This window comes from Protopterus annectens, chromosome 14.part0, assembly GCF_019279795.1.
Source record: "Protopterus annectens isolate FY-2018-M chromosome 14.part0, PAN1.0, whole genome shotgun sequence".
Lineage (NCBI taxonomy): Eukaryota > Metazoa > Chordata > Ceratodontiformes > Protopteridae > Protopterus > Protopterus annectens.
Genome location: NC_056748.1, coordinates 79,169,359 through 79,190,860, shown reverse-complemented (window position 1 = coordinate 79,190,860; position 21,502 = coordinate 79,169,359). Strand labels below are relative to the sequence as shown.

Below are 21,502 nucleotides of genomic sequence, written 5' to 3'. Positions count from 1 at the left end.
GAATCGATTAAACAAAAGATACTATAAAAATTGAGAAACTGGAAACTCTTGTTTATGGATATGGATAGTAAGATACAAGCAGTAAAAATGTTTTTAGTCCCTTTATACTTTTATCAACCTAAGGAGAAGTTGTGGACAATAATTAATAAATAATTGAAGGAATTTATCTGGGGGCAAGAAGGGCAAGAGTTAATTGGGATAAGTTGATCCTTCCAATATAACAAGGTAGTTTAGGTTTACCTGATTTGAAGGGATATTTCAGAGCTACACAGTTAAGGTTCATATATACAATATAAGCAGAAGGTTATAATTCAAAGTGGAAAAGCATACTGATGATACAAGGGGGAAGTTCAAGAAATATATAGAGAGTGGGATTTTGGATGCAGATTCTTAAGGAGAATAATAACCATACAGAATGTTATATTCATAAAGTAGCAGAAATATTTCTAAGAACTAAGCCAATATGAGAAAGGGAAAGGACATTTTTACAATAGGGATGACTGCAAGTAGGCAAGGGAGCCCGCAGGATTTTTTGCAGGGGGGTGCAAACCCAGAGCCCCGCCCACACAGCCCCACCCCCACGAAGCCCCACCCCCACCCACGCAGCCCCACCCCCACGCAGCCATTACAGGGTCCAATTACTTGGCCATTTCTCCCCAGTTGCAATAAACACTGTTCAAAATTCTCAGTGTGGATACTGTTTTATACTTCACTTCTACAATGATTGCATATATATAGATTTAATTAGGAATCTGTGATACTTTTTTTACATACCCCATGTTACCATGAACATTGCAACTAACTCAAGCGAACTTTCAGCTGGCAGCCCTTTTGAATTCTGATTAAAAGGCTTGACTGTTCAGTTCTCTATACTGGAATAATTTCTCATTCATTGCTAATAATCATTTTATTTACTTGGGTGCTAACAGAGTTTTCCTTTTTCCTTTTTCCTTTTACCTACCATAAAGACAATGTATTTGTTTTATCTCAAAATACTTCCCTTATTTATTTATAAGTGACTTTGAGCCAACTACTGGAGACTAGTGTTCATTAGCTCAGTATTTCTCATGTAGGACACTAAACTGAGTCCCATGAGCTTGTTCAGATTAAACAGATTTAAATAGATTAGTTTATAACACTAGTGTTCTTTGGCTTCCAAGATTAGCTCTCAGTAACACAAGTTGCTGTTTAAATAAAAGCTGGCATTCTGTGCTCTGAATGCAAGATGCATTATAGCTGTATTTAACAAACTGTGGGCAGTCACTAAATTATGTATATCTTTTAATTAATGCTTAATCAAGCATTTCTTCATAACCCCAACATTGACATAGTTGCAAATCACTTCATCTTTTTATAGATAATTCCAGTAGCCCTAATATATGCACATTATTAACTCTTTTTCAAGATTAGTTTTACTGAGTGGGCAAGGAAATGGTTGACCCTCAGTTATATGAAACTGAGTCTGCATTATCAGTGATGTGAGCAACTTCACTATATGCTCAACTAAAAGCTTTAGACCTTTTTTCTTGACACAGCCATTACAGTATCCTTCCTGTTACTGTGACAAACAAGAGTAGCCATGCATAAGAAGTGTACATATTTATACATAGGATTATAATATATACAGATTGCATTAATTATAATAATTTAATTATATCCCTTCTATAACACAGCACCACTTGTTAGACTGTTTTAAATTTATAGTTTTGAACATTTTTCCAGCAAGCAATGAAACAAAACATATGCACCAATAATGGCAAACTGCCCAGTTCAGAGCATTTCAACCATAAAAGGCCACTCAAACTTCTGTCATTACAATCCACCAATATCAGTCAATGTGCACAATCTCTGCAGAAGTAAAAGTCATCTGAATAATTCCACATTAAAGAGATCTGAAACTAATGAAGTTGTTATTGCTAGAAAATAACTTTATACTTCAGTGTTTCATCTACAAATTCAATGCCTGCTGCCCTTGAAGAATAAATTGCCTACGTTACATTACAAAAAAATGGTAAGCTGGTATATTGCAATAGGGAATGGGTTCTAAGCTGAAAAACAAGTTCATAGTTATTAGGCGTCCCATCTAAAGGAGGACAGTCAGTACTGCAGCACTCCATCCCCTTAAAATACAAATCTACATGCTGTGGGAGTAGAACCTATAGCCCTCTGCATCAAGATGCAAGTATGCTTCCTGCTGTGCTACTAATATTGCGTTAAAATTCTATACCACAATAATGATACCATTTGCTAAACAAAATAGTTGCACGTTTTAAGCAGACTTTGCATGAGCAGCAGTAAACTTCTCTTCCCTTGAAGCTCACAATTCCTTGAAAATGCACTTGAAAATAAATTCCACCTGCTAACTCTTAACGAGGGCACTTAACTCTCTCTCACACACCTCAACCTTTTAGTGCAAGAAATCTGGACAAAGCCCAACATAAAAGGGGCAGATTATAAATATTGCTCTCATGAACTTAGAACATTGCTAGAATAACAGGATGTTAGTATGCATTTTTCTAAAATATATGACATCTAAAACTCAAATGTCTGTCATTATTTAGCAACTTCAATCCTTTTAGGAGGAATATGGGGACAAAATCTGGACATTTTGCAAAAACCTGGACAGCTGAGGGTATGCTACCTCCTTCTTATACAAACACACATACACACTTGGCTATTTTGTCTTCTGCTACTGATTAAGGTTACAAGTACAACTTCAGAAGCTCCACCAGAGGTTTTCTGCAACTTAGCCCAGCAGCTTAAGCAGTGAACGAAGCAACTTAGCCCAGCAGCTTAAACAGTGAATGGAGCAACTTAGCCCAGCAGCTTAAACAGTGAACGGAGCAATTTAGCCCAGCAGCTTAAACAGTGAACGGAGCAATTTAGCCCAGCAGCTTAAACAGTGAATGGAGCAAGCCCAGCAGCAGTTTCATAACAAAAATACATGGCAGTGCTTACAGTGTGACTCTGGCAGCAAGTTTCATAAATAAATGGCAGTCCTGGATGGTATACTTTTGATAACACCTGCATTAACAGTTCTCTGCAAATGTGAAGACCGTATTTTCTTTAATATGTTCCCATACATGTATACATACTTGCTTCTTTATGCTTTAGTTTTCAAACTAGCTTGCTGCACAGTGGTAAGTCTAGGCACTAAACGAAAGGGTAAAAGGTCACGCACACAAATTATTCACTAAACACAGCAAGAGACAGAGCCAAGCTAAAGTTTTCACTACCTGATAAAATTCTTGTAATGCAGGCCCTTAAAATACAAGCAAATGACCCCATAAGGAACTGATGTGTTTCAGCAACACAGCTTCTGAATGCCCATGACATTTTCCTTTTTCAAAGGCTTAAAAGGTACTTTAAGCCAATAAAGCTAAACTCCACTAGCTGTGGATTTGTATGGTTTAAGCTAAACTCCACTAGCTGTGGATTTGTATGGTTTACACTTCTAATTGACCTCATTGGCACAGCATAAGTAGAAAGCTTGGCTACAGTTAAAAATACATTTTAAACCAAGCTTGACCTCATAAACATCAAGAAGCCTACAAAATATCTCAATTAAGATCCAAACCAATGTGTAGAAAGATCATATAAACAACAAGGCAGTAAAAAACTGCAAGAAAAACTCAACCAAACTGGAATTTCACACTCCTAAGTCTCACATCAGCTTCTCCTATCGCTAATCCTGGCATGTATTAGTTGCTACTGTCTTAGAAATGCTTCAGAAACAATTCAGTCTAGAGTATAAACTAGCATTTTTATTTTTACTTGTTTGTAATTTTTGGGGAGGAAGACTTTTTAATGTATGTTGACCTTAATTTGCCCACTTAACCTTTTTGTACCATTTCTCTACTAATTAATGGCATGGTGAAATTCAGCAGTTGGTCTAAATGTTGCGGTAGTAGTTTTAATTAATTCTTACTGGCAACAGCTAAGCAACACCGAACTGTAAACATGCTGATGCACCCCTTTTCTAATCCACAATGCTTTGTGGCCACCACCCGCTAGACAAAACTTAATATGCTTATTAATATTTTGACCAAATGCATTTCTCTTAACTATAACATAAACCAAACCACTCTTGCTTTAGGTATTTAACACAACGAAAAGGTGGATCTAAATTTATTTCCATTTAAAACCAGTACAGCCATGCTGGTAGGATTACAGGCATTGTATAGTCCAGGCAATGCACAAGCATTCATTCTCTGTGGTTATACAGGATTCTTCCCTGGGCTGAAGTATGTAGCTTAATAGGTTGTTTTCTTCCTCTGACAAAATCTGACTAAGTACAGTTCCCACTTCATAACTGGAAGCATCTTCCCTGACAATGAATTCTTGACTATAATCAGGGCTGGCTAGTACAGGGGTCCTCTCAAAACCTCATTAAACTTTAGAAATGCCTACTAAAACACTGTATACGAGGCCAACCTTTTTTCTGTTAAAGTTTATCAAGGGAGCAGTCTTATAGCTGTGAACAGTATCCCAGTGTCTCTAGGAATGTCCTCAGTTGTTTCTTCCTAGCTGGGGTAAGCCATACTTCAGTAATTTCAGCCTTGGAGGTTCTGGCCCAATCATTCCAACACCCACTCTGATACCGAGATAAGGTACTTCTGCCATACTTATCTGACAATCACTATCCTTGGGAGTCAGCCCTGTCTCTTGCAGTATATCCAGCGCTTCACCAGCATGCTAAACATATTCTGTCCATGAGCAGCTATAGATGGCAATGTTATCCATGTAAATAAAGCATAATCTCATGCTCTTATTTGTATGAGCTGTATTAGCCTTTAGGAGTTAGTTGGGAGATTCTTCATTACATAGGGCATTTTTCTGTAAACTTGTTTAATCCAAATCAGTGACGCATACTGAACTCTCCCTAATTTCAGGTGTCAAAGATACCTGCCAGTAGCCATTAGAGAAGTCAATAGAGGTTTGGTATATTTATCCCCACAACCTTCTGCCTCCTGTTTGGCAGCTCTGCTATATAGTTAACATCACACACTTTTTAAAATGGTGAAACGACTCTCCTGGCTGCCTGCACATTAATGTGTCTAACAAGAATAAATGCCATCAACTGCTGCACAATAGAATACTCTCTAGCTCTGGCTGTCTTGCCTTAAATGTGTCTTTGCTGCTCTTGTGTCAGTGACAAGTAGCCTGGCTGCCACAATGAACTTCTGAAGCCCAATATCGAAGTTCTAGATATACTTCACAACAGATTATTTGTGGGAATTGCACTCACCCACCAAATCATCATGAATTATATCCTGAGGGACCTCGCTCTGTGATCATGAGGGTGAAAAACCTGCAGACTGGTGGGCACCTTCCTATAAAGAAAGAGAGTATGATATATATAGATTTTAAATGCGTTACTCATGATACTTCCACACACGACAGCATGGCTGACATAACCTTGGCACTACTATCTAAAAGTATTTGTCTCCTTTCACCATAGCTATTAATGCCTTGCCAGTGCAACATGATCCAAAATCTTGGTTAGGGAATGGCTGAATCTGGTTGATAATTACTTCAAAAGCAGATGACAGACGCTGATGCTGCTTGCATAGAATGAAAAAAGCTTGACTATGGCCCAGGTGACTTAAGTTCAAGGTTTGTGCTTGACAGCATAGTCAGAGAGGATAGTCATGTCCATTTAATGGAAATAGGGAGTGGGCACACTCAAGGGTACATACATGTGAGTTGATATCCCTGGTGGATACCAGGGGTGCAGTCATTCCACTCATCCTGTGGCAAGGAGTGAGAAGCAGTTCAGCGCTGATGCCCCTTTTACACTTTATCCATTGGCTGTCACTAGTGGGAGTGCACAGGGGTAGGGCATAACAAAAGAATAGATAGAGGAACATATTTTATGTGGCTGTGGGCACTGTTATGGCAAAGCAGTGAGTACACTTGAAATAAAAGAGATCACTAGGTATAAGTAGAAATGCTTATTTGTACTGTGCATCCTTCTGGATATGTGATGCAGTGATCTTCTAACAATGAACCTGCAGCTGCTGATCAGGATTATCCAGGTTTGATCCTTCATGATCTCCATAAGATAGTCAGCAAAGGCACAGTTGTCTAAATCAAGTTATGATTCAAATGTTAAGCATGATATGAAGGGAAGCAAGCAAAACATATAGAAAATTTGCTAAAAATTTGTGACAGAGTTATACAGTTGAATGCCATCCTTCTGCAATAAAATATTAGTAGAGGTTTAGAAATTAGATCAGAAAGTATGTAGGACTGTCACAGAAGAGGCCAAGGTCTTGTCAAAAGTCCCGTAATGCACTGGATCTCTTCCTCTCCACATATGTGCACGATGGGGGAAGAATGCTTGGCAAATGTGAACATTTAGTTCAGCTACGCGTGTTTAGAATCTGTGTAAGAGGCTGATAGATGACATTAATCACCACTGATGGGCTGCTAAAATGTCTGGGAACAAGACTCCTACATGTGAGAGAGGCTGTTGCTGAGTAGCATGTTATTGGTCTGAGTAGATGATAGACATGTGGTATTACATGATCCTCCTCTGCTACAATGTCTGGGAACAAGACTCCTACGTGTAAGAGAGGCTGTTGCAGAGTAGCATGTGACTGGTCTGAATAGATGGTAGACATGTGATATTACATGATCCTGCCAAGACTGGACAAATGCTGGTTAATTTAGTATTTTGATAGCCAGCACTGTCCATATATATGTTTCTTCACTTTAAGTAGAAAAGAAAAATTAAATACTAAATGTTGCAGTATGATCTTTATGGATCCAGTCAGAAATAAGTTAAAATGGTGTAGAAAATGTATCTTGAAGGCCAATGCCTGATGACAATATTGCATATTTCCCTTTACAGCCAGTGGTGGAGCATACAATGAAGTCACTATATAAAGTTGCACACCTATACCATGGTGATGTCATAGTATGTTCTACCACTGTCTGTAAAGGAAATGGCTGGAAATAATCCACTGTGGTTCTCTTTTCTAAGCATTGCCATCTCACAATCTTCAGTAATTGTTCTTGTGTTGCATTACTTTCTTCTCTTTAAAATATAGAAGAAAGCAAACGTAAACAGCTACCTGACTATCTACTCAAATACTCACATACAGACAGTGCACAATCAACTTGAATTTAGGTCAGACCAGGGAATTAGCATAGCTCATTTTGACATTATCAAATATATCTGCTGTCTACTCAGCTCTGGAAACTGTTGACACTATATTTCTGAATCTATCGAAAGTGTTTGATGCTGTATCATACAACAATTTCTTATTGTCTTACAAAAGCTTCGGTCTCTCAGACAGTGCAAATAGATGGTTCACAGGTATTTAAATGACAGAACCCAAGTTGTAAAACAGAAAAGTACCACATCAGAATAATGTTCAATTATTGTCGGAGTCCCACAAGGTTCTGTACTTAATTCATAACTATTTAATATATCTATGAATATTACATCTGATAATATCGCCAATCATACCTCTCAATCTCTTAGAGCAAGAAATCTAGTCAAAGCCATAAATGAAAGTGGGACAAAGGCACAAAAATAGGGACATTTTTTTAAACATTGCTCTTCAAACTTATAAAGTAGATTGAATAACAAGTTTTGCATTAGCATGAATTTTCTGAAGGGTATGAAATCTGAAACTCAAATGCCTGTCATTATTTTCTAACTTCAATTTTTAATGATTTGTTACAAATTTGCCAGAAAAAAAAAAACAATTTTTATGAAAAACATACCAAAAACATGAGTCAAAAATCTGAACATTCTGCGAAAATCTGTAAAGTTGAGAGGTATGTTAAAGTAATGCTATATAATGTGCAGATTATTCCACCATCACAGTTTCCAGTGAATTCCTAAAATTGTCAATCACCTCTTACAAAATCCTTCTGCACATTTGAATTCCAGTTAAATAGCATACACCTTCTCTTAAATAAATCTGTTTTTCTCTCCAAAATAACAGTCTGTACTAACATCTCCAACTACACCAAACCTGTTTCATGACTCCATCATTCCTAACAACACACGCTCAATAAATATTACCTTAATTAATGCCATACTCTTTGGGTACGTGGACTCAGATTACATGGTCAACCCTCAGCAGTTTTATTAAATTCAACATTTATAGATAAACAGCAATTCGCAAGAACAACCTCACTCTAAGCAAATATGCAGGGCAAACATCTGTAACATACAAAGCAGGATTCTTTTCCCACATTCATTTTCCATGCTTCCATCAATGGCCCGTCCTCCTGATTCCCTTCTGTTAAACTTTATGAATCCTACAGCATAATTGCTCCATTTGCTTCTGGACATAAATGTCAACCCCACCACTGTATTTCATTTAAATACATTTACTGGCCTGAGCTCAGCTACTTCCTTACTTCTAAAAACTGATAAAGAGCAAAACTGCAAACTTTAACAATGAATAGATAAAGAGCAAAACTGCAAACTTTAGCAATGAATAGATAAAGAGCAAAACTGCAAACTTTAACAGATAAAGAGCAAAACTGCAAACTTTAACAGATAGTTATTCCTTGTTACTTTACTTCTACCAAACTATTCACGGTCCAAAGAATATTTTACAAGCCTTAGATGAACATTCTTAGCTAATAATATCACATGAATATCCCCTCCTTCATCACTCAGGCTACATGTCATCATGTCCACATAATAATAATCAATAAGTCTGCTGAAATACAGATTAATTAACACAATGTTAAAATCTTTACTTACAAGTACACGGAATACAGAGCAGTAGCACCCATCCCTTTCCTGTGTCACATTAAAGTATTTTTTAAATTGTAACTCCAGTCCTAACCCTCAGGGAACCTTACTGTGCGCGACTCTCTGGCAGGCTGGCAGCAATAACGTGATTCCCTTCCCGCGCAGGCTTCTGTTTAAAATTCATGCGACGCACGCATGACTGTTGTGTCCTTCTGACTCCTAAAACCGGTCTTTGCAGCTGAACGCACAAGAGACGAAAACAGGTCGCAACTCGCAAACACTTGTTGCGTCTGTGCAACTGGATGGGTGCAAAGGGCGTTCTTAAAGAGGAACGCCCTTTAAAAAAAAAACTTTTTTTTTTTTAAATTAAACTAAAATCAGCCGGTTCCAGGGGGGTGCAAGTGCACCCCCTTGCACCTGCCTGCGGGCGCCCTTGCAAGTAGGGATACAGAAATAGGCTAGAGGGGGGCTGGAATTTATTGGAGAAACCTGGCAAAGGAAACAAGATACTGGAAGCAAATAACTCAAGCAGGAAAGATAAGGAAGTGAGGTGAGGTCAAGAAGACATTTGGATTGCAGGCTAGAAACTGCTTTCCCTACCAGGGCTTGATCTCAAAGAGTACAGGCAAAGAGAAAGGGATAGGGTAATTTTAAGTGAAAGACCTGCTCTGAATCAGCTGTTAAAGAAGGGAAATTAGTTGGGCATGCAAAATATTGCACGATAACTATATCGATCAGAGGTGGTCAGAAAAGATTGGGAAGAGAGACTGGAAAAGCAATTTACAAGAAAACAATGGGAAGTCATGTGTATGAAACCAAGTCCAAAAGGTATAGGATTTTTGATTGGAAGTGTTTGCATAGGTATCTTTATACCCCAAGCAGACTTCAAATAATTTTCCTCAGGTAGATACCAACTCTTGGAGATGTAGAATTAAGATGTAACTGGGAACATATGTTTTGGGAGTGTAATAAGCTGACAGATTTTTAAAATTTACTACAGAGTACTTGATCAGTAATACTGGGTGAGCAAAGGTCTGTAAGTAAGGAAATGATTCTTTAGAACTGGGTTACAGAATCTGAATTGCCTAGACATAGTAAGTCCCTATTAAGTTTAATTCTGTTGCCTGCCAAAAAGCAATAACTAGAAAATGGAATTCAAAGTCTACACCAACTATATTTGAAGTACTGAATAATATAAAAGAGATAAAAGAACAGGAAGTGGGATCTTTAGAAAAGGAAAGGAGCAATTTATATACAAGTAAAAGGAAATTGTGAGAACAATACATACATAATAATATTCATGAGGAAGACAAGTGATGTTTAAGGCAAGGAAGGAATTCAGCAAATTATGTAATGTTGGGCTGATGATAGTATCAAAGAAAATATATGTGATGTATATTGTATTTAAATGAAAAATGTTAGAATGATTTGTTTTCTGTTTTTTTTTTTAATTTCTCCAAGTCTTTTGGGTTTCTAATACCATGACAGAAATGGACCCCATTCCTAAGTCAAAGTATGATTAAAGTTCATAAAGTTAGCATTGTTTCAATCTTTAATGTTAGCCAGAAGTGCCCTTCGCTGTACCTGCAATGTACCCAGTAATGACTCCTTCTAGAGTTCATATGGAGTTACGTGTATTGGTAACATATCTAAATACAATTGTAAATTCTTTTTAATAAGACCCATTGCTCCTACTACTATTGGAACTGTCTGGATTTCCTTCTTCCACATTGCCCTCATTTCTGCTTGCAAATCCTGGTATTTTATGACTTTGTGTCTGTCTGCATGTAAGACACTGTAGTCACTGGGTTTAGCAATTTCAATAATCAATGCTGCTTTTGTCTTCTTTTCATGGACTACTATATCTGGTTTTCCCGAAGTTCACAGACGACTGCAAACAAGGAGCCATAATAGATTCGCCTAAGGATATGGACATTCTATAAAGAGGCCTCACTGAGACTGATGCTTGGTGTCAAAGTCATGGCCTAAAGCTCAATGCCAAGAAGTGCATTGTCATCCCCTTTGGGAAAAAAAATGTACCCATTAACTACCACATAGGGCATAGCCTACTAAACACCGAAAGTGTGATAAGAAACCTTGGGACATAGGTGGACAGTAGTCTCTCCTTTGATAATCACATCACCACAGTAGTCAGGAAATCCTTCTACATGGCACACCTCATCACAAGGGGGATTTTCCTTCAGAAAAAGAGAGGTCATCATTCCTCTCTACTCATCCCTCATCAGACCCATTACAGAGTACTACATCTCATTTGACATGTACCTCGCAAGGCATCTACAACAAATAGAAAGGCCACAGAAATACCTCACTAAGAGGATTACTGGCCTGAAACAGATGCCATACGCAAACCATCTCAAAAAACTCCAGCTCTACTCCGTCGCATATCGCCTACTCAGAGGTGACCTCTGCCTAACATACAAAGCCATGTCTAACCCAGATCTGATGGACATGCTACACTTAAAGAAATCCTAATCTCTCTGGGCCACATGCTCCAGTGACCTAAACCTTGTCACTACAATAAAAAGAACATGCTGGAGGGATAAATTCTTGTCCCAGAGACTTCCCATGGTCTGGAACAGACTACCCATTCATGGCAAGCAAAGCTCCTCATTAGCCCTCTTTAAGAGAAATCTTGACAACTGGATGGGAAACAGGAAATTCAACCAGGGATCACTTCTGTTATTCTACTCAACAAGGGCACAGGAGAATAATTTTCTAGAGTGGCAAAAGCCAGGGAACCTCTTTTGGCTAAGCTTATATAGACCCTAGGGCCGATAGCTTAGTACTTACCTATGAACCTATTTTTGAACTGTTGATAATTTATTTATTTATTTATTTTATTTTATTTTACATTTGTTGACCGGGAGAATCCGACTGGATAACTGTCCATTTTTAGTGGAGGCCCGGGGAGAAAAGCTCCAGAGTTTGTAAAGATACAAAGGCAAGCAAACACATACAGAGTGATTTAACAAATACAGAGCCCAGGTACAAAAAATAGAAGTTATGTCCTTACCATAATGTTCCATGTGGAGTGTTCATCTCGCCTTTGTTCTTACACCTGGGTTCGGAGCCGATCCTCGGCTCCGTGTCGGCCGCTTGGCAAAGCTCTGCATCAAGAAGAAGCTCGAGACCAACCTAACTCCCACAATCCTCCTCTGCCTTTACCTCAGATCTAGTTTGCAAGCAAACCAGAAGTCAACAGAAGAGAATATAACACGTTCATGCCAAACAAGAAAAAACATAGCTGAAAAATATATCCACAACAACTGCTTAAGGCAGAAGCAGGAGAACCAAACCAGACACCTAAACTGGACGTTCTTCCTGAGGGTGGGAGGGTGGGAATGTAAGAACAAAGGCGAGATGAACACTCCACATGGAACGTTATGGTAAGGACATAACTTCTATATGTGAGAGTGTTCAATCTCGCCGTTTGTTCTTACACCTGGGTAGCGTCCCTAGCTCCATGTTCCTGAGGAACTCACGGGAGAACGTTCCTGAGCACAGTGGAACCAAAGGTTGCCCTGTCCCTGGAAATCCTGTCTACTTTGTAATGAGTAATGAATGTACGTGGTTTAGACCAAGTGGCAGCCGCACAAATAGTGTCTAACGGTAGGCGGGCTGCATGAGCCAGGGATGTAGATACTGATCTTGTAGAGTGCCCTTTGGGCTTGCCAGGTAAAGTTTGCTCCGAGGCAGTATAAACAAAAATAATACAATCGGAAAGCCATTTGGAAAGGGTTCGTTTCGTAACTGCCATACCCTTCTTGTTGTCTGCAAAGGCTATAAAGAGCTGGTCTGTTTTTCTGTGATCCTTTGTTCTATCCAAGTAAAATCTGAGTTGTCTATGAACATCTAACTTGTGTAACATATATTCCAACTTATTGGAGTGGTTTTTGAAAAAGGTGGGGAGCTCAATGGACTGATTAATATTATTAACGGAGCAAACCTTGGGAAGAAAGGATGGATTAGTGTGAAGAGATACTCTATCAGGGTGAAAGATCAAATAAGGGTGATTAACAGAAAGAGCTTGAAGCTCCGATACCCGTCTGGCCGATGTGATAGCCACCAAAAAGAGGGTCTTCCATGACAAAAATTTCAAAGGACAGGAAGAGGCTGGTTCAAAAGGTGGTAGCATCAGCTGTGATAAAAGAAGGTTCAAGTTCCAAGGCGATGTAGGACTTCTAACTGGTGGTCTAATATGGAAAGATCCTTTTAGAAAGGCCTTGCAAAGTCTGTGAGCCATAATAGGAGCCCCACTTTCTCCCACATGAAAGTTTGAAATGGCAGCCAATTGCACTCTCAAAGTGGCAGGAGAAGCTCCTTGGTGGAACAGTTCGGTTAAAAACTCCAAGACCCTATTTAGAGGAGCTATTACGGGGTCCAATTGTTGTGTAGTTGCCCAGTGCACAAAACGCTTCCATTTACTAGTGTAAATCTTTGTAGTGGAAGCTTTATGAGAAGCCACCAGGATATTTTGAACTGCAGGGGAAAGAAGATCAGACGTGGCTAAGAAGGGAAGCGGAGCAGCCAAGCTGCTAGTCTGAGGGAGAGTAGCGACGGGTGGGGAGCCCCTGACGAGTGGGTCAGCAGATCCGGCTCTGGGTCCAGGATCCAGGGTTCCCGAATTTGGTGTGCCAGAAGAAAGGGAAACCAGATTTGACGAGGCCAGAATGGGCAATGAGGATAATTGTCCTTTGCAGGTTGTTGGCTTTCTGTAGAAATTTTGTAATCAGGGGTACAGGAGGAAAAGCGTACAGGAGACCCGGGGGCCAATCGTGAACCAGAGCGTCCCTGGGGACTTCCCCTGGCGGGGGTAATAGGGCAAAATAGCTTCTGCATTTGGCATTCATTGGAGATGCAAATAGATCGCAGGAAGGCTGGCCCCACTTGCAAAAAATTTCCTTCGCAATTGATTGTTTGAGGGACCACTCGTGAGGTAACAGGATGGCTCTGCTCAACCTGTCCGCTATGACGTTGGATAACCCCGGGATGTGCGTTGCTATCAGAAAGCGACCCATGGACTCCGCCCATTGCCAGATTCTCATGGCCTCTCTGCATAGCTGATAAGACTTGGTTCCCCCTTGTTTGTTTATGTACCAGACTACGGACATGTTGTCCGACTGAACTGCAATGGTCCCTAGAGGAAGAAGGGGAGAAAAGTGTTGCAACGCTAGAAACACTGCCCTCAACTCTAGAACATTGATGTGCAGATTGTACTCCAAATTGGACCATTCGCCTTGGACTGTCTGTCCCTGAAAGATGCCCCCCCACCCTATCAGGGAAGCGTCCGTGGTCACTGTAGCTGTCGGCGTGGGTAGCACAAATGGCCTTCCGCTGGAAAGATTGCAAGTCTGAAGCCACCAAGCCAGGTGCGATTTGCATGTGTTCATGATGTGAATTTCGTGCGTCAGGGGTAACTGTTGGAACGACCATTGTGCAAACAGTAGCCATTGAAGAACTCTCATGTCCAGTCTTCCCAAGGGTATCGCAATGAGAGAAGCTGCCATGAGACCCAAAACCTTCAGAACCAGTTTTGCTGGGGATTTCTTGGATAGTAGGAGAAGAGATATATGGTTTTGTAGGGAGGCTATCCTTTCTGGAGGAAGCCTTAGGATTAAGCAACGCGTATCCAATTCTGCTCCTATGAATGAGATATGCTGTGATGGCTGTAATAAAGATTTTTGCGAAATTTACAGAAATTCCGAGATGAACACAGAGTTGTAGTGTGTAATCCCTGGCCTGAATCAGTCGACGCTCGGTGGTGGCAGAAAGGAGCCAGTCGTCCAGATACGGAAACACCTGGAATCCCAGGCATCTCAAGTGAGATGCTACCACTGCCATGCATTTGGTGAAAACCCTGGGGGCTGAGGTCAGACCAAAGGGCAGGGCTCGAAACTGAAAGTGACTGGCTCCCAGCCGGAAGCGCAAATGATCCCTGGATGCCCTGGCCATTTTGATGTGGTAGTATGCGTCCTTTAGATCTATTGAGCACATCCAGTCGTCCTTCTGTAAGAATGGAAGGATCGATTGAAGCGTGACCATCCGGAACTTTTCTTTCTTGATGAAGGTATTGAGTTTGCTTAGGTCCAGAATTGGCCTCCAGTTCCCTGTCTTTTTTTGAACTAAAAAGAACCTTGAGTAAGTTCCGAATCCTCTTTGGTCCGCTGGGACTGGTTGGATGACTCTTTTCTCTAGCAGCTTTGAAATTTCTATAGCTGCAGGGCCTCGCAGATGGGGCGGAACATCTGGGAGTCTTTTCTGTGGAATTGGGGGCAATAGGAAGGGAATTCTGTAACCTCTGGTAACAATGCTTTTTACCCAATTGTCTGATGTAAGACTTTGCCAGGCCTGAGGGTATAAAGCTAAGCGACCCCCGACTGCCTCCAGAGCAGGACAGTCGGGCCTCCTCTCAGGAGTGCTGGAAAGGTTTCCCGGGGAGTGTATCCCTGTCACCTTGGTTCTGCGGACTCCCTCTGCCGCCAGGGCGACGTCTTCCACCACTGCCCCCTCCTCTGCCTCTAGAGGGGGCATCACCCTGTGTGCCTGGGAAAGAGCCTTGGGGTTTTCGAAACCACATTTTTCCACCACGTTGCCCTTTGGGGTACGGTCTGGATGGAGTGGAAAAACGGACTCCGACAGCAGACAGAGTCTTTCCCTCTTGCTCAGACCGGGTAAGGGTCTCCTTTACTTTGGGGCCAAAGAGAGTGGCACCATCAAATGGGGCGTTAGTAAAGGAAGACTTGAAGGCTTCCACAAAGGAACATAAGCGCATCCAGGATTGTCTACGAAGAGCAATCACTGAAGCTGCTGCCCTAGTCGACCCCTCGGCTGCGTATGAGATCAGCCTCATGGACGAGTTTGCAATAGATGTAAGGGTATTGAGATGTGCTGTAACTTTCTCCGAGACAGCAGCATCTGTAGTACCCTGGAGGGTATCTCCCAACTCTTTGATTAGATCCCTCTGTAAACGTGTGAAATGGGTCAAATAGTTCAGGGATCGCATGGAAAAAGCCGCTGAACTAAAAATGCGCTTCCCATACCTGTCCATAGTCCTAGAATCTCTGTTAGGCGGATGGACAGATGAGGAAGATTCAGACATCTCCTTTTTCGTGGCCGCTGCCACCACCATAGCATCCACTGGAACTCCCTTTGTTAGATAAGCCTTGTCTTGGGGGGCAGTAATATATTTATTAGGCTTTCTAGGGACTGGCTCCACCGTGTCAGGTGTCTCCCACGCCCTCCGAGCAATCAATTCCATCAGTTCATCGAAGGGCGGAGTGACCCAGGAGGAGGAAGGGCGAGCACCGAATGCCTTCAGCAAGACTGACTCATCCTCAGAAGGGGGTAGGGATTGCCAATCACCTCTCTGTTTTAGGATCTCCAGGATGTCAGAAAAGGAGACATCCTCTGAGGGTGATTTCGGGGACCCTTCTGACTCATCCAAGTCAGTGTCCGATGTCAAGGATTCTTGTGGAGAATCCAAGTGTCTCCTCTTACACAATCTTTTCCTCGGAACTTCTTCGGGAGGGGGGCATCCGATGAAGCCTCCGAGGAAGAGGGGGCACCCTCTAGGGGTGGCTGAGACACTGGTGCTCGACGCTTAGATGTAGCCGAGGGTGCAGAAAAGGATAACTGACCTTTATGGGAAGGAGAAGCTGTTTCTGCTAAAGTGGTTGTCTGAGTAGACAACACCTTCCTCATGAGGTCGAAGGCCCCCGGGTCCCGAGTCGAGGTATCCCCAGGTTCCGAAGAAATCGGAGGAATCCCCGAGACCGGCACCGATGGCATCGGCCCCGAGGACGGAGCCGAGTCGATCCGAGCCGAAGCCCCGAGAGGGAGAGTCGGAACCGAAACATCGGTCCGACTCTCAGTCCCGGATCCAAGGATGGATCTTCGGCTCCGAGACTCCGGTACTGGGTCCGACGGAGTCGAGGTGAACGGTGCCGACCGAGAAAAGGATGGTTCCGGCACCGAGGGCTCCACAATCACCAGATCAGCCTCTCCTGGCTCCGAAGACTGGATAGGCCTCGGAAGAGGAACAGGTGGAGATAAGGGGAGGCCTTCGAGTCTCGACACCAACTGGGAGGAGACAGAGATGAGCTTGGACAAGGCCGTATTCTCCATCAATTTCTGCACCACACGGTCTACATCGGTGTCTGAGAGGGGCCTGGAAGAACGCGTCGAAGGAATCGAAGACGGAGCTGACCTCAAAAGTACAGGAGGAGGAAGCTCCGTCACCGGTTCCAAGACTCGAGGCTCGGTAACTGACAAAAGTTCAACACTCGGCCCTGAAGTCTGTGGAACCGGTGATCGAACTTTAAATGAAGAGCTCGGAGCTGATGACATGGGCTCCGACGTCTTCGATTCCTTCGAGGATTTAGATGTCTGGTCTGATGCATCCAGAGCCTCTTGGAATGCAGGCTTCAAAAGGCCCCTATCCATAAGTTTCCTGCGCCTATCTGTCATGACCCTTCCACTGAAAGAATGGCAGATGGAGCAGTCTTCTTGCAGATGGAGAGGGCCAAGACAGTAGACGCAGGAACTATGATTATCTGTGACAGACATTTTCTGTCCACATTGGCACCGTTTGAAGCCTGATTTAGCTTTTTCAGACATGTTACAAGAGTCAAATCCAATAAACAGTGAAATAGCCAGTACAAAATGTCCTATCCAGTAATAAATGTCAAATCCTGTAAGATAAAGTCAAATCCTGTAGATAAAGTTAAAAGGTGGGGTAGGCCCCGAGGGAAGTAACTCTAAGAACCTTAAAGTATATAAATATTTATATACGAAACCGAGAAACCCTCAATACACTACTCACACACACACAGTCAACTTTAAAAGAGAAAAGGAGAAGTTTTTATCCAAAAAAAATATATAAGATAAAATAATCTTAGCTTGAGGTGGTCCGAGCTCATCAAAAATGATGCGAACGTTGCAGCGGCAAACTAGATCTGAGGTAAAGGCAGAGGGGGATTGTGGGAGTTAGGTTGGTCTCGAGCTTCTTCTCGATGCAGAGCTTTGCCAAGCGGCCGACACGGAGCCGAGGATCGGCTCCGAACCCAGGTGTAAGAACAAACGGCGAGATTGAACACTCTCACGTCATAACATATTAGAAGTATATAGAGAAAAAAATATATATTTTTGCTGCAAAATGTAGTAGCAGGACACATTAGTTGTATGTCCAGTAATTTCTACTTGAATTAATGAGAGTATATATAATTCACCCATAGATATGTGTAAATTTAAAATATTGTGTTTGAGTATGATGGTGTATGAAAGAGTTGGGGAGTACAGTGAGTAGTAGAGAGATTTCAGGAGTGTAGTAGATCTCCTAGTAGATGAGGTTTGTGTATTAAGAAAACTAGTACATACAGTAAATTAAAATGCGAAGGTTGATACAGAAAGTCCTGAGGGAAAAGCAGGTGTAGAAAGTCAATCTGGGGGAAGGCATGGGCATTGTCTATTGATAAATAGGTGTTACTTTAGTAGTTGTTTAAACTTAATAATAGAATTTGCTGAGGTAATATCAGGGGGCAGTGAGTTCCAGATTTTGCCTATATAAGTAAGGAAAGAGGGAGTCTCCTGCTGAGTTGTTGGATCTGGTGATCTTGATTAAGGTCCTGTCACTAAAACGTAGTTGTCTTGTGTTTTCGTGTATTTTACGTAAATTAGATAGTGCTGGTATTTTGTCTGGATATAGTAGGATTTTTTTAGCAAAATCTAGTTGGTGGAAGGTAATGAGATTTTGAAGTTCAAGCCACTTTAGTTGGTATAGTGAGTGGCAACGATGTAAACGGTAGGGAGTATTTGTGGCAAATCTGGCAATTTGATTGTAACGTGTCTAGTTTTGTAATTTCTGTTTTGGATAGGTTGGTGAAGATGGGGGGCAGCAAACAGCAGAGTTTGAGCCATAGTAATTTTAGTCTGTTGGTTTAGGTACGTTTTATTTTTGTACAGACTGCCTAGTTTTCTGTGTATGTTTTTGATGGTATGATTTATGTGCAAGTCAGACTTCAGTTTGTTGTCAATTCTAACACCCAGTAGTTTTGTGTGGGAGTCTGAAGAGATAATAGTACCATCATTAGACATAATACTGAAAAAATCTGTGTCTAAGTTGGATTTATTTGGTTTGAAAATTAGTAATTTGGTCTTTTTGGGGTTCAGTAACAGGTTTTTACTGAGAAACCAAGCTTCAGTGGTTTTGAAGACTTGCTGGGTAGTGGAAAGAAGTGTGAGGGGGTTGGTGGCTGAGCAGACTAGTGTTGAGTCATCAGCATATTGTATGACAGTTGCATCTTGGGTGATCTTGTTGAGATCGTATGGAAAATAATAGAGGGCCTAATATTGATCCTTGTGGGACTCCAGTTGTAATAGGGAGCAGTGTGGATAGTTTGGTATCCCACCTAACTGCATGCTGTCTAACTATTAGGTAATTTTGAAACCAGGCTATTGAGTCAGTGACTAGTCCAAGGTCAGTGAGGGAGACAAGAAGTTTGGGTTGGTTGACCATGTCATGTAAAAATATGACTGATGTTAGTTTGCCTAGATTCCGGTTCTGGTTAATTGAGTTGGTGAAGGAGAGGATGGTAGTTGTTGTACTATGGACAAGTCTAAACCCATGTTGGGTAGGAGTGAGAAGTTGGTTTTTCAGTAGGTATTGCATAAGTTGCTGGTAAATACATTTTTCTAATATTTTGGCAAGTGGGGATAATATGGTAATAGGGCGATAATTGGCAAGGTCTGTACTGGTCTCACCTTTGTGTAGTGGGGTGACATATGCTATTTTCCAGATTGTTGGAATTTTGCTTTCTGTTATTGATCTGTTCAGGAGAATTGATATTGGATATGCTATCTCATAAGCAGCTATTTGAAGGTATTCAGCTGGAATGTTGTTGGCAACTAGGCTAGTTGGTTTGAGTTTACTTAATAGTCTTTTTATATAATCTGTGGGAATAGGTTTGAATTGGAAGGTGGTATTGATATTGGTAGCAGGCTTGGGGCTGCTAGTAGTAGATGTTGTGGGTTGTTGATGAACTAATTTTGAAATAGTTTTTATGAAAAATCTATTAAAGGCTTCTGGAATGTCAGTGCTATCACTTACAGTGGCTGGTGTTGGGGTACTTGGTCTGCCGGGGTGGAGTAGTGTATTTAGTGCTGCCCAGAGTTTTTGGGGGTTGTTTTGGTGTCTATTTTGCAAACTGAAAAAACAGTTCCTTTTGTCTAGTAGAATTTGTTTTTTTTGCTTCGTTCCTGATTTTTTGGAATTCTTGTTTGGTTGCTATGGTTTTATTGGCTCTCCACTGATGCCAGGCACTATTTCTTTGGGCTATCATGGTTCTAGTAGTACTTGTGATCCAGGGGGCTATTTTAATTTTTTGTTTGCTTGTGCGAGGAGGAGCATGGGTGTTTAAGACATTTAGGAAGGTAATATTAAATAGCTCAACCGCTTCGTCTAGTGGGAGTGTCTTTAGAAGATTCCAATTTTGGTATTGTAGTTCAAGTTTGAATTTTATGTCAAAGTTTCTTTTGTTTCTACTGGTCCAAATTGATGGTTTGGAGTTGGTGTGGGATTTGAGTTTTAGTAGGAAGGTGGGCTGGTAGTCACTGAGGTTGTCTGGTAGGACACCTGCTTGATAAAATGTATTGGAATTATTTATTAGGGTCCAGTCTAGGAGGCTTTCTTTGCTTTTATTATTACCTAGCCTTGTACTAGAGTTAATGATTTGGGAGAAATTATACAGATTTATAAAGTTGCAGGGGTTGGAGCTGGAGCATGTATGCCAGTCTATGTCAAAGTCACCTAGAATGATTGTTTCTTGGGGTAGGTTTTGATTGGTCCAATGTAGAAGGGCTTCTAGGGTGGGGATGCTATTGCCTGCTGGTATGTACCTTGTTATAATATTCATAGATTTTTTTTGTTGGTAAGTTCAAGTTTGGCTAGTAGTAGTTCTGAGGACATTAGGGGGAGTATAGGAGGATCAATAATGGTAACCTTTAAGTTGTTTTTATAAAGTAATGTTACACCACCCCCTTTTCTGAAAAGTCTATCATTACGTATTACATTATAGCCTGGGGAAGGAATTCACTATCGGGAGTAATAGGTTTTAACCAAGTTTCAGTTAGGGATAGTAGATTTGGGGAATAGGTGTCTATTAGAGTATGTGCTAGATGTACTTTATTATTAATGCTACGTATATTTAAGTTCAGGAAAAGTAGGCTGTTCTTTGGTCTGGAGAGTAAGGTTGAGTTATTAGATGGGGTGAGAAGGTTGGGGAGTGTATGTCATGGTTTGAGCCAGGATTAGGGTGTATGTCACCTGCTAATCTTAGTTGGTGACTGATATGGTGAAGGAGTTTTGATAGCTTAACAAGAATGTGTATGTACTTATGTGTGGAAAGTGATTTTGTGGTTGTTTTGATCAGTTTTGGGTGCTAGAGGGACTGTGCTGTGATGGTAATTACTTGAGGATATGTATAAACTATAGTGTTTGGTGTGGGTGGTGTAGCTGGATGTATGTTTTGATGGGATGGTAATGGTGGTAGGAAGAGTGATGTGATAGGAGGTGAGATGATAAGTTAAAGCTAGTAGTGCAAGGGTGATGGCGTTGAATGCACACATGTTGAATGGCTGTAATGGTATGTGTGTCAGGAATTAGTGGGAAGAGTGTGTTAATTAGTGGGAGGTGTGTGTAGTAAATGAGGATTGGTAGATGGTGTTTTTTAGGTTGTTTTGTGATTAGTTTTGGGGTTAGTG

At 41.2% G+C, this 21,502-nt stretch overlaps 1 protein-coding gene across 10 annotated transcripts in view; it reads right to left on the bottom strand.

The window, feature by feature from the left end:
* The window catches only part of KCNMA1 (potassium calcium-activated channel subfamily M alpha 1), a 4,085,072-nt gene that overhangs the window by 3,953,046 nt on the left and 110,524 nt on the right, over positions 1-21,502 (bottom strand). The window lies entirely within an intron of this gene.